A 10,814-nucleotide genomic window follows, 5' to 3' on the forward strand; every position below is an offset into this window, starting at 1 on the left:
TCGCAGGTCTGATCTAAACAGGAGCTCTTGCTGACTTTGGGGGAACACTATGCCCTTAGCTCTAGAGTGCACCTTTCCTGTGGTGCTGGGACGGTGACCTAGGGCCTGTGACAGCTAGGCAAATACTCACTTCTGAGGTAAATCGCCAACAGAGGAAACTTCTCATGCAGTTCCTCACTGAGAAACTGGAAATGGATTTTATATGTTTAAGTATCAGCATGACTCATGTGATATTCCCAAATATATGTTCTCTGTATTTATATTGCCAGGTGAGACCTACTTTTTATCACTAGTGTTTTTCTGAGGGAACACAGTAAGTAATGCTGTTTTTGTACTTAAGAAGTTCACTAAAGGCTTGTTGTTGAGTTTTAGTCTTAAAATCATATGGCTGTATAAACTAATATTGTAAAGAACTTCGACATGCACAATGCAGTGTGTGTTGCACGAGTCCAGTTTTATGAAGTTCTTCAACAAGAAATTCTAATCAATGCTTAAGTATTTGTAAACTGTTCAGTAGGGATAAGGTATGCATTTTGATTTACTTTTCAGTCTTCATTTGTTAACTATTTTCATTGCAATGAAATATGAAAAATATAAAATTTTGTACTATAATTATTTCAAGGTATATGATTTTTACATTAAGTATATTTGAAGGACTCAGGAACCAGATGGATACCATGACAGGCTTCAGAGTCCTCAGTAGGCCTAAGTTTCTATTTCTCAGCAAGCTCTAAGTTTTTAATCTTCTGGTAAGGATGGGCTTAACAGTCACTGAAAACTGATCATGCCATACATTGCTGAAGTCATAAAGTTCAATTCCCCTAGCTGCAGCCCGCCGACCTTGCCGTAAGGGTAGACTTAACAGTTAAACCGGTTATGCCATACATTATGCCATATAGTCCTGAAGTCATGAGAAATTCCTGTAGTCATAGATCATCTCAATTCCCCCAGCTCCAGCCCGCCAACTTTGCCCACCAAAATCCTAAGCCAACCAGAAGAGTACACTGTTTAAATCAACCAGTCATGTACCCATCCCCTTCTATGTTCAAATCCATGTGCCCATCCCCTTTTTCTATGTTCAAATCTCTATAAAAACCCTACCCTCCCACTATACAGGATCCACCGTGTTGGTGAAGTCAAGAGACCAAGCTTAAGCCCGAATTAAAGCTCCTTGTTCTTGCATACTTGTTTGGTTCTCCTTGGTGGTAACTGGGGGTGCCAAGAACTGGGCATAACAGTATTCACAACGCCTTACATAAATACAGCGTCTAGTTCCAAAACTACTTCATCGTGCTAAAAACAAACTTTATAACCATTAAGCAGTCATCCTCATTTTCCTCTCCTCATTATTCTTAAATGTATCACTTTTCTTTCACTCATTTACTAGGTGAATAATTTGTGTCTCAGTCCCTGGCACGGGGGCAGATGATGAGATGCTGTGCTGCCCCACGCTGGCACACTAGAGCCCTCCCTGTGAGTGCTTCCTTCGCTGCTTTGCCCCAGGGTGGAGGCGGTATTCAGAAGCCACAGAGACACACAGGAAGAAGCAGACACTTGCAGTATAAAACTAAATCACTAATTTTCTAGCAACACTAACAATAATTTAAATAGGGAGAAAGACAGTGCAAAAAAACAAGGCGAACTAGATCGAGTGTGCTCTGGAAATTGTCTTTGAGCACTTTTCCTTTAGAAGGTGAATTTTAGAAATTCAGTATTTCACCAAAACAAATTTTAAGTTGACTTTGAAAATGACTTTTTATTATTTTGACAGTTTTATTTAGTGGCATCAGCAAAAGGGAAGGAAATTAGCAACTTTTCATTCTATTCCTGTACACTGGGGCTTCCTGTGTGGGTTTAGGCAAATTACTTACTTTTTTCTGTGTTACTTACTGGGATGTTCTTGTTTCTCAGAATGAGTAACACAGTTCAATCCTCTAAATTCAGATGATGTAAAGAATATACATTGCTGAATTTCATACAACTAAGGTAATAACCTACTTTCTGAATGACTAATTGGCTCTACCTTTCTCAACACGACCTTTAGAGGCAGTCATGTTTGCATCCATGCAAATCAGGACTGAAAGACTATTCAGCAAATACTGTTCATAATCGCAGACAGACAAGATTTCACTTGTATTTTCAATGAGGAAGAGAATAATCACCTATCAGGTACTTTCACATGCAAGAATACACAAAATTGCTCCTCTTTCTCAGCCTCATAATTCCACCTTAAACCTGTCTTTCAATATGAGTGCCCTTGAAAAACTAATCTTCACAGAGGTTTCTCTCCATAATCTATTCATTTTCATACCTTCTACATACATGTTCTCACAATTCATATTCACTAGTTTACTATAGTTTGTTTAAAAAGAACCTTTGTAATAAGAAAACATTAATTAAAATTGACTTATGTATCGATCCTGCATACTCAGAATAATCATACTGTATTTTCATTAAATTATTGAAGAATATGTAAGCACCTACTATATTCTAGATAATTTTCTATATATATTGGGCAAAAGTAGTGAATATCAGTTTCCTCTATACATAACTGACAGGAAACTAGTATGTCTGGCTGAAATAAACTGTTAGGAGAATCATAAAAAGCTTAAGTAGAGGGCTGGAGAGATGGCTTAGCGGTTAAGCGATTGCCTGTGAAACCTAAAGACCACTGTTCAAGGCTTGGTTCCCCAGGTCCCACGTTAGCCAGATGCACAAGGGGGCGCACGCATCTGGAGTTCGTTTGCAGAGGCTGGAAGCCCTGGCGCGCCCATTCTCTCTCTTCCTCTATCTGTCTTTCTCTCTGTGTCTGTCGCTCTCAAATAAATAAATAAATAAATAATTTCAAAAAAAAAAAAAAGCTTAAGTAGAATGTGGAGAAGAGAGACAATGTAAAAGTCAGGTTAAACTAGGCTGTGGTATGATAACAAGTGCCAAGAATACTGTGATTTTAAACAAATGTTATTTCTCACTCACACAAGGATCACAGCAGTCCATTGATTTCTGTATGTGAATTACTGCTCTACCTAGTGATAACATGGGCATTCCCCCTGCTGGGGTCTCTCACAGCTATGAAGGCAGGCAGGCAAGAGAGCAAAGGACCACAGACCCTCACCTGAGACTCCCCAAGATGCCATCAACCACACTGTACTGCCCTAGACAAGCTACAATGACTTTCCTAACTTGAAGATGGAAAGGAAATGCAATGACCACCCTGCCCCAACCCCGATTCTAACCCTAGGAAAGAAAGTCCAAACCATGAAGAAGGAAGGATAGGGTATAGACAGGTTTGTGGAGGTGTTAGGTCAGCTCCCTCTGACAAGCTGATGCCTGCTCTGCAGTCCATATGGTATGTGAGATGGGAGAGTTAACACTGAGGACATGTGCAAGCACTGATTGAAGGAACTACCCCTGACCTCTTCTGGAGAGTAGGGATGTAGGTGAATTGAATGCATAAAGAAGATAATGACAATGGTATTAAGATAATGAGAGAAGTATATCACAGAAAGCCTTCTGGACAGCTCACTGACAGACAAGCCTTAAACGCTCAATGAGAGGGGTAAAAAGCAAAAGAATGACAGGATCCAACATATACTTTTGAAAGATCATTCTGTCTTCTCTGAGGAGAAAATCCTGGGTCGGGGGCAAAAGTGGAATCAAAACACAAAGTAGAGGGTGACTTACAGTGAATCTGAAGAGGTCGTGGAAGTTTGGGATACGAAAAGACCCAAGAGAATTAAAGTGTATCAGATTCTGTGTTTCAAGGGACCATGGGAAAATCTGTACAACTCAAGCTGATAAATCATTTAGGTATGAAAGAGGAAAATAAAAAATGATTCACAATAGTTGCATCTGGGTAGTAACTGACCCTGAGAATCAGAGGAGGAGACGGAAGACATGTGGTAGTACTTTGCCTTGGTCAATTACATTGTCTTTTCATTGTTTGTTTGTTTTTTCCATTAGCAGCCGACACAAAGCAAACTAAGAAATGTGAACTCAGATAAATATACTCTCAGAAATAATTGTAGTAATACTATATTACAGGTTAAAGATTGATGTGCTCTATTTAAACTATATATATACAAATTGTTCTCCTCTATGGAGGAGAGTTCATTCAAAGTATAAAGAAACATATCATAAATGAGTAAATTTATTCTTCACATCCACCCACAAGCACCTGTATGGAATTTATTCATTAGAACATTGATTTGTTCAATGTATTCATGGATATCGACTAGGCATGGAATTACATTAGAGACTCAAGGGAAAAATTGAAAAAAAGGAAATAAATGTAGCAAACTCAGTGGAAGGATACACCAAGACGGATCTGTTCTCAATAAACAAAGCAGAATATTATGTTGAATGGTATGAACAAGAGCAAAAGAGTTTGAAGAATTCAGCAAGAACTCATTCCTATTGTGAGCATTTAAAACTTACTAGCTTATTGTGTCAGGTTTGGAGCACAAAACTGTAGACAGGAAAATTTGACAAGTTTTTACAGCAGAACCCGAATGTCAAAGGATTAAAAAACTAATTTTTATGAGAAAAGGCTACAGAAAGGGAATTATTTAGCCTGCAAAAGATTATGAGAAAGGTGGTTTAATGCTGACCTTTAAAATAACAAAGGGATTTAAAAACCCCACTAATGATTCTCTACTTCAACTTAGGAGTAAAAAACGAGGAAATGATTTGAGGCTGAAACGGCAAGTGAGACACCAGCAAAACGTGAGGGCTGTGAAATACCGGTATGAAGTCACGGCGTTCCTTACTCAGGGGCCTCAGTCTTTAAAAAGCTCAATTTTCATCTGCTTAAATGACTTCCCAAATCCCCTTCATCCTTTAGATTCTCTCTCTGGAGAAAGGGATTCCTTGACCTAGCTTAGCAATCCATTCCTAAGCCAAATAGCCTTCCAGGTCAGGAAGCACTCTAGTATAATTCGCCTAAATAGATCCGGCTTCAAGTTGAATCCATTTCCTCTTGTTCTATCCTGGGTGGAAAGAAAGAAACATTTGTCAGCAAGCTACTCTGTTTCAGAGCCGTTCAGATAATTCAAGCCAGTGCTCTAGCTTCTTTCTCCATGCTAAATGGTTTCAAGTCTGTCAATAGATCACAAATCTTGCCCACCTTTTAATCCAGTTCCCTACAGCACCCATCAGAGCACCTCAAATTACAGAGGTAAACCGAAACTATTCTGGAATCTCTACATTCTTCAAATCAAGACAACAAATCTATCTTCAGTTCTTGCTGATAGGGAGAGATGCATAAGGGGTCATGTTTCTAAGCCTTGATGGAGGAGTCTTCCTGCCATCCAAACAGTCACATGCAATCACGTACACCATAAGTGAGGTCTTGGATTGTCTCTTCTGCATCCTAAAACTCAAATGCTTGTGGAAATTGAGTAAATTAGTCAAAAGTGACTTTGCTGCAATTGCCAAAACATCGATTTGAAGTACCATAGAACAGAAAGGGAATGCTTGTAACTATGTCAGAGAAATATGCACAGGGGCTCCGAGCAATAAGAATGCAAATTTAAACCTGATCTTGACTCTGCTTCACTCTACATTTCAGCTTATGTTTCCCTCCCACTTACCAAGTTCAGAATTTAGTTCTTAAGTATCTACTAACTGTGCCCTTCTCTCTCCTAAATTCAACAACTACCAATCTGTTCTTAATTATATCTTTCCCAGACTCCTCCAAGTTCCTTCTAAGAGATCCCTATACCCTTAGCTGTGTTTTCCCTTATCCATTTAAACTGCATATTGTACCATGTACTTTCTCTGATGATAAATCTCCAGCCTTATCAATGGGCTAGAGTATAAAAATCCAAGTTTGTAGAATATTCACCACCTTTCATGGCCAAGAGACTTTGAGTTTCTCTAGGCTTAACTTCACCTTTGGTTTTTTTATTTAATTTATTTTTAATTTTTATTTTACAGAGAGAGAGAGAGTGAGTGGGTACACCAGGGCCTCAGGCACTACCCTTGAACTCCATATGCTTGCTCCACCTAGTGGGTACATCTTATCTTTCGCTTGCCTCACTTTTGTGCCTCTGGTTTATGTGGAATCTGGAGAGTGGAACATGGGTCCTTAGGCTTTGCTGGCAAGTGCCTTAACTGCTAAGCCATCTCTCCAGCCCTCACCTTTGAATTTAACCAGTCTGAGCCCCTTAAAGTTTTTTGTGCGCTACGGTCCTGATACTCAGGGTACCACTACCACCATGCCAGTTTTGATTGTGTTCTTCTGCTGTGTCAGCATGTGACTTTTTTCCTTTTGTTATTATCTTTAAGATGAAACTCAAATTGCACACCTTGTTTTAATGCCAATACTCAGAATTAATTAATAATTAATAATTACTCAGAAGTAATAATGACACAAACTTCTCCTTTTAAATATGAAATAAAATTTGATTCTCCTTAGTCCCTTGTGTGTTTATAGAGGTTGTTTTTTTGTTGTTGTTTACTAGTGATTTTTGTTCTTTTGTTTATTTCCACGATGATAGTTATTTTCCTTTAGTATGTAGTGTGGGAATCCCTCAAGAATTTCTTGTAGGATGGATGGTGGTAATGAATTACACTTGGAATGACTTTTTTTCTACTAAGTTTCTAACAGGTCACTTTGCTGAGAATAACAAGCTTGATGGGCGATATTTTTACTTCAAGGCTTTGACTATGGCATCTTATTCTCTGTTGTCCTCTAAGGATTTTGCTGAGATGTGTGCTGCCTAGTTAGTTAATTTATTCTTAGCTAGTCAGTCAGTTAGAGTGCCCTTATTGTAATTTGGCCCTTTTCTCTTAATATTTTTTCTTTGTCTTAGAGTTCCATCTTTCAACTTGGTTGAGTCTATTAGGAGGACTTTGAGCTTCCTGGCCCTGGATGGTGCTATATTTCTCTTCTATTTGTTCTAATCTGATGTTCCTAGTTGTAATTTGCACCTCATTCATGGGCTCTAGAATTTCTATTTTTTTTTTTAATAATTTCTGTATCCTTTAACAGATTCCTCATTCAGAACGAGGTTCCTTCTAACCCTATTGGATTGTCTGTTTGCATTCTTTTTGTGTAAAGGCCAGAGTTACATAAGACCCTGGATTTAAATAAATAAATAAATAAATAAACTAAGATGATTAGCCAAAGGAACAACAGCTGGTAATGGTAGCCAATTCTCCATTTGAACTCCTGATTTTTCTGCTTCTTACTTCCAAGTATTGTGACTATAGGCATGGATCTACATACAAGTTTCCCAATTTCATTTCTTTGGAGTTGAAGTCTTTTGCTAGAATATTGTCACGTTTCTTTGGAGGCATCAAATCAGTTTGCTTTCTCGGGCTTTTTACGCCCCTGTGCTGATATTAGCTCATTTCATGAATCAGTTGTCTCCCCTAGTGTAATAATGCATTCCTCATGGTAAAAGACATTTTCCTACTGTTGAAATCTAGGTTATCATTTGGATAGGCTTTGATTCCAGCTGATCACCTGTATATCTTGTCTGTACAGTTCATTCCACTGTCGTCCATCTTGATACCTTCAGCAGTCTCAAAAGCCCAGGTTGCTGGAGTTGAGAGACTATGTTGCTAAGTGGTGTGCAACTCTTAAGCCAGTCTAAGCCTGCAACAACTCTGGATAGGAAATATCAGGTGTGGGTGGGGGATGGTTTCCAAAGGCTACATAGGAATAAAGCCACTCTGACAGGCCCGTGGACTGTTGAGGCTCACAGTTTCTGATTCTTTGGAGTCTGGGAAGACCTGTTGGGCCTAGATGATTGCACATTGCTGTGCCTAGTGTGAGGAGGGGTAGATGTTGATGTGTGAAGTTTATAATACGTACATGTGACTAATGGAGGCTTTAGAGACTGATGTATTCAAAGGATATCCAGCTACTTCCTGAAGCCATGGATAGATAAATGTACTGCTTGTCTCTTTCAAAACCTTGACAAGACAAATGGCTCCTAGCCAAAGTTTCACTTGGTCCTAGGATTGTGGGCGGGTGATCAGCCTGCTTGGCTGTTTCCCAGCACCTCAGCAGGATGAGCTTCTCTGAACTGTCCTCTTAGATGCTTCTGCTTGCTTCATAAAGTCAGAGCTGCCCATCTGCTTTCTGGAGTTCCTAGACCATGGCACACAGGTGGTCTGCCTGGATGTTTTTCCTGGGCCAAAGGTAGAGGGGAAGTAGGGCTACCCCATGGGTGTAAAGGACCAAGTCTGCACAGCTGCTAAGGCAACCCACCTAACTTCTTGCTTCACAAGAGCCTGGCTAGTCCAGGGTGGCACAGCAGACTTTTGTGAGGTTGAGGTCACTGGATGGCCCGAATGTTGTCTCTGGAGCAAGGCATTGGTGTGGTACTCCTGCAGCTTCCTAAGCTGTGTGCAGGCAATGTGAAGGATACAGGTTTCTTCAAAAGCTTCGACTTCAGGATTTTTACATTAAGTGGAAATTGCTGTGGGCTTCTTTCTTATTCCTTCCTAGTTTTCCCCAATGATGGAAGTACCTTTTGGTTTAGGATTGATTTCAGAGACGGGGCAGTAGATGCCTGATGGGTAATTACTTTCTTTTTGAATGCCACCACGTATCTCTATGCTCTGTAGCTCCTCTACTTTGTCCACACTGCACTCTGGCTCTCTGCTTTCATTCCAGCAAAATAGCTATTGCTTTTCTTTATTTCTTTTCTTTTTTTTTTAATAAGCCTTTTTATTGTGTATTTTGTTTTGCTTTTTGTTTTAATTGATGATTCCCTCACTGGTCTTACTTTCCATGAGTGGCCAAGACGAAGGGGAAAGGAAAGGGGAGCCGGCTGGCGCAGGGAAGGGCCATTTCCACAGCATTCCATTTACACACAGAACTAAACAGACAAGCGCAGAGTCACTATTGTGGTTAGAAGTTGGCAGCATGGGATTGGGGAGGGATAGGTGAGGATTAGGGGTATCATTAAAAAAAATACAGCCCCCCTCAAAGTGGGTGCCTGGGGGAGAACTTGGTCTGCTTCAACCCAAGAGGAATAAGATCAAAAGCAGTTTGTGAAGGCCAGAACCATCAAGGATGGAGGGAAAGGGAAGATCCAGAGGGTAGGGGGACTTTTTGGCAACTGGGGTGAAGGGATTGCCCTACCCCTGCTGGGATCCCCCCAGCCCCTCTGGTCTGGCAGGAGGGGGGGCAACCTGCAACCTCCAAGGGCAGGTCTGGGGCTGCTAGAAGCTCCAGGCAGGGGGCTGGAGGCGGCTCACAAAGGCCTGCCTTCCAGGGAAATGACCGCACTACTGCCTGGCTTCTCTGCCAAGGTGCAGCAGTCCTTGACTTCTCCATAGCAGTTCGCTTGTAATTCATGCTTGATCCCTGTCAGCTTCTCCTTGGTGGTGTCCTTGGAGCTGGCAAAGATCATTTTGCTCCTAAGAGGTGCACAGTCAGGGGCCCAGAAGATGGACACCAGGTCCTCTTGCTTGCTCTCCTTGGTCTTCTAGGGAGCATCATAGAGGGCATAGCGGCAGGCCTTGTCTGGCAGCATCTTGACAAAGGTGGCATAGGAGTAGTCCACTGCTTGGCCTACATCGCCAACCAGGGTCTCCTCACCCTCTTCCAGGGTGATGTTCTTCTCATCCTCACTCAGGCCAGAAGAGCACCGCCTTCTTGCGTTTCTTTACTTCCTCTGGTGTTGATGACTTGCACACCTTCATGTCATTGAACACCTGGATGACACCATCAGAGACAGCCCCACTAGAGGCCATGTTTCCTGAAGCGAAAGGGGAAAGACAAGGAGAACCACACGAAGAACTGAGTGGCTGCAGCAGCTGCCGGGATCTGACTTCACCTCTTGGTTTTATTTCTTACTTGTGGAAATAAATGTGTAAGGAATCTCCAGGAGGCCATCTTGCTCTTTTTAGTGCCCTCATGTCTAAAATGGAATGATGGTGGCATTGTATACGCCACAGAATTAGACTAAGAACCAGATTATTAAGAGTGTGAAGTGTTTTTTAAGACATTAAGGAAGGAATAGTAGGACACAAGTGATATGAAACAGTGTGTGTGTGTGTGTGTGTGTGTGTGTGTGTGTGTGTGTGTGTGTGTGTTTGGGGTTTTCTGGGGATGCAGGAATGAGGGCTTGGAGATGGGTGAAAGAGAAAGTAGAGGAAGGGATAACCAAACTTGGGAGATATGAAAAAGCCTTAAGAAAACAATTGCTTAGTAAGCTTGATAAAATACTTTAAAAATAATAAGAATAGAATGAGTGGAGCTACCCTACACAGACGGATAATGCAGCTCCTAGTGGCCATAGACTATCAAGTAATGTCAGTGTCAGGCAGGGGATAGATATCTCCCCATGAGTTTTTGTTCACTTTATTTATTTAGTGTGACAGAGAGAGACAAAGAGACACACACACACACACACACAGAGAGAGAGAGAGAGAGAGAGAGAGAGAGAGAGAATGGGCACGCCAGGGCTTCCAGCCACTGCAAACCAACTCCAAACGCATGCGCCCCCTTGTGCATCTGGCTAACATGAGTCCTGGGGAATTGATCCTCGAACCGGGGTCCTTAGGCTTCACAAGGAAGCACTTACCCACTAAGCCATCTGTCCAGCCCTCCCCATGAGTTTTTGGTCAGGGAATCCTCCAAGGCAGCCTTTGATAGGCCACCAGAACTGAAAGATAAGACTCTATTTCCAAAGATACCAAATTGATTGGCCATAGGACAGAGAAATCAAGTTGGATCTTATTGCAGTCAGCTTTACATTGCTGGTAGAAAACATCTGATGAAGAGCCCCTTATGGAAGGAAAGGGTATAATTTGACTTATAGACTTCAGAGAAAACTCCATGATGGCAGGGA

At 41.3% G+C, this 10,814-nt stretch overlaps 1 pseudogene; it reads right to left on the reverse strand.

The window, feature by feature from the left end:
- Positions 1-9,212: 9,212 nt before the first annotated feature.
- On the reverse strand, positions 9,213-9,714 carry LOC101611593 (annotated as a pseudogene).
- Positions 9,715-10,814: the final 1,100 nt, after the last annotated feature.

This window comes from Jaculus jaculus, chromosome 2 (assembly GCF_020740685.1).
Source record: "Jaculus jaculus isolate mJacJac1 chromosome 2, mJacJac1.mat.Y.cur, whole genome shotgun sequence".
In the NCBI taxonomy this organism is placed as follows: Eukaryota; Metazoa; Chordata; class Mammalia; order Rodentia; family Dipodidae; genus Jaculus; species Jaculus jaculus.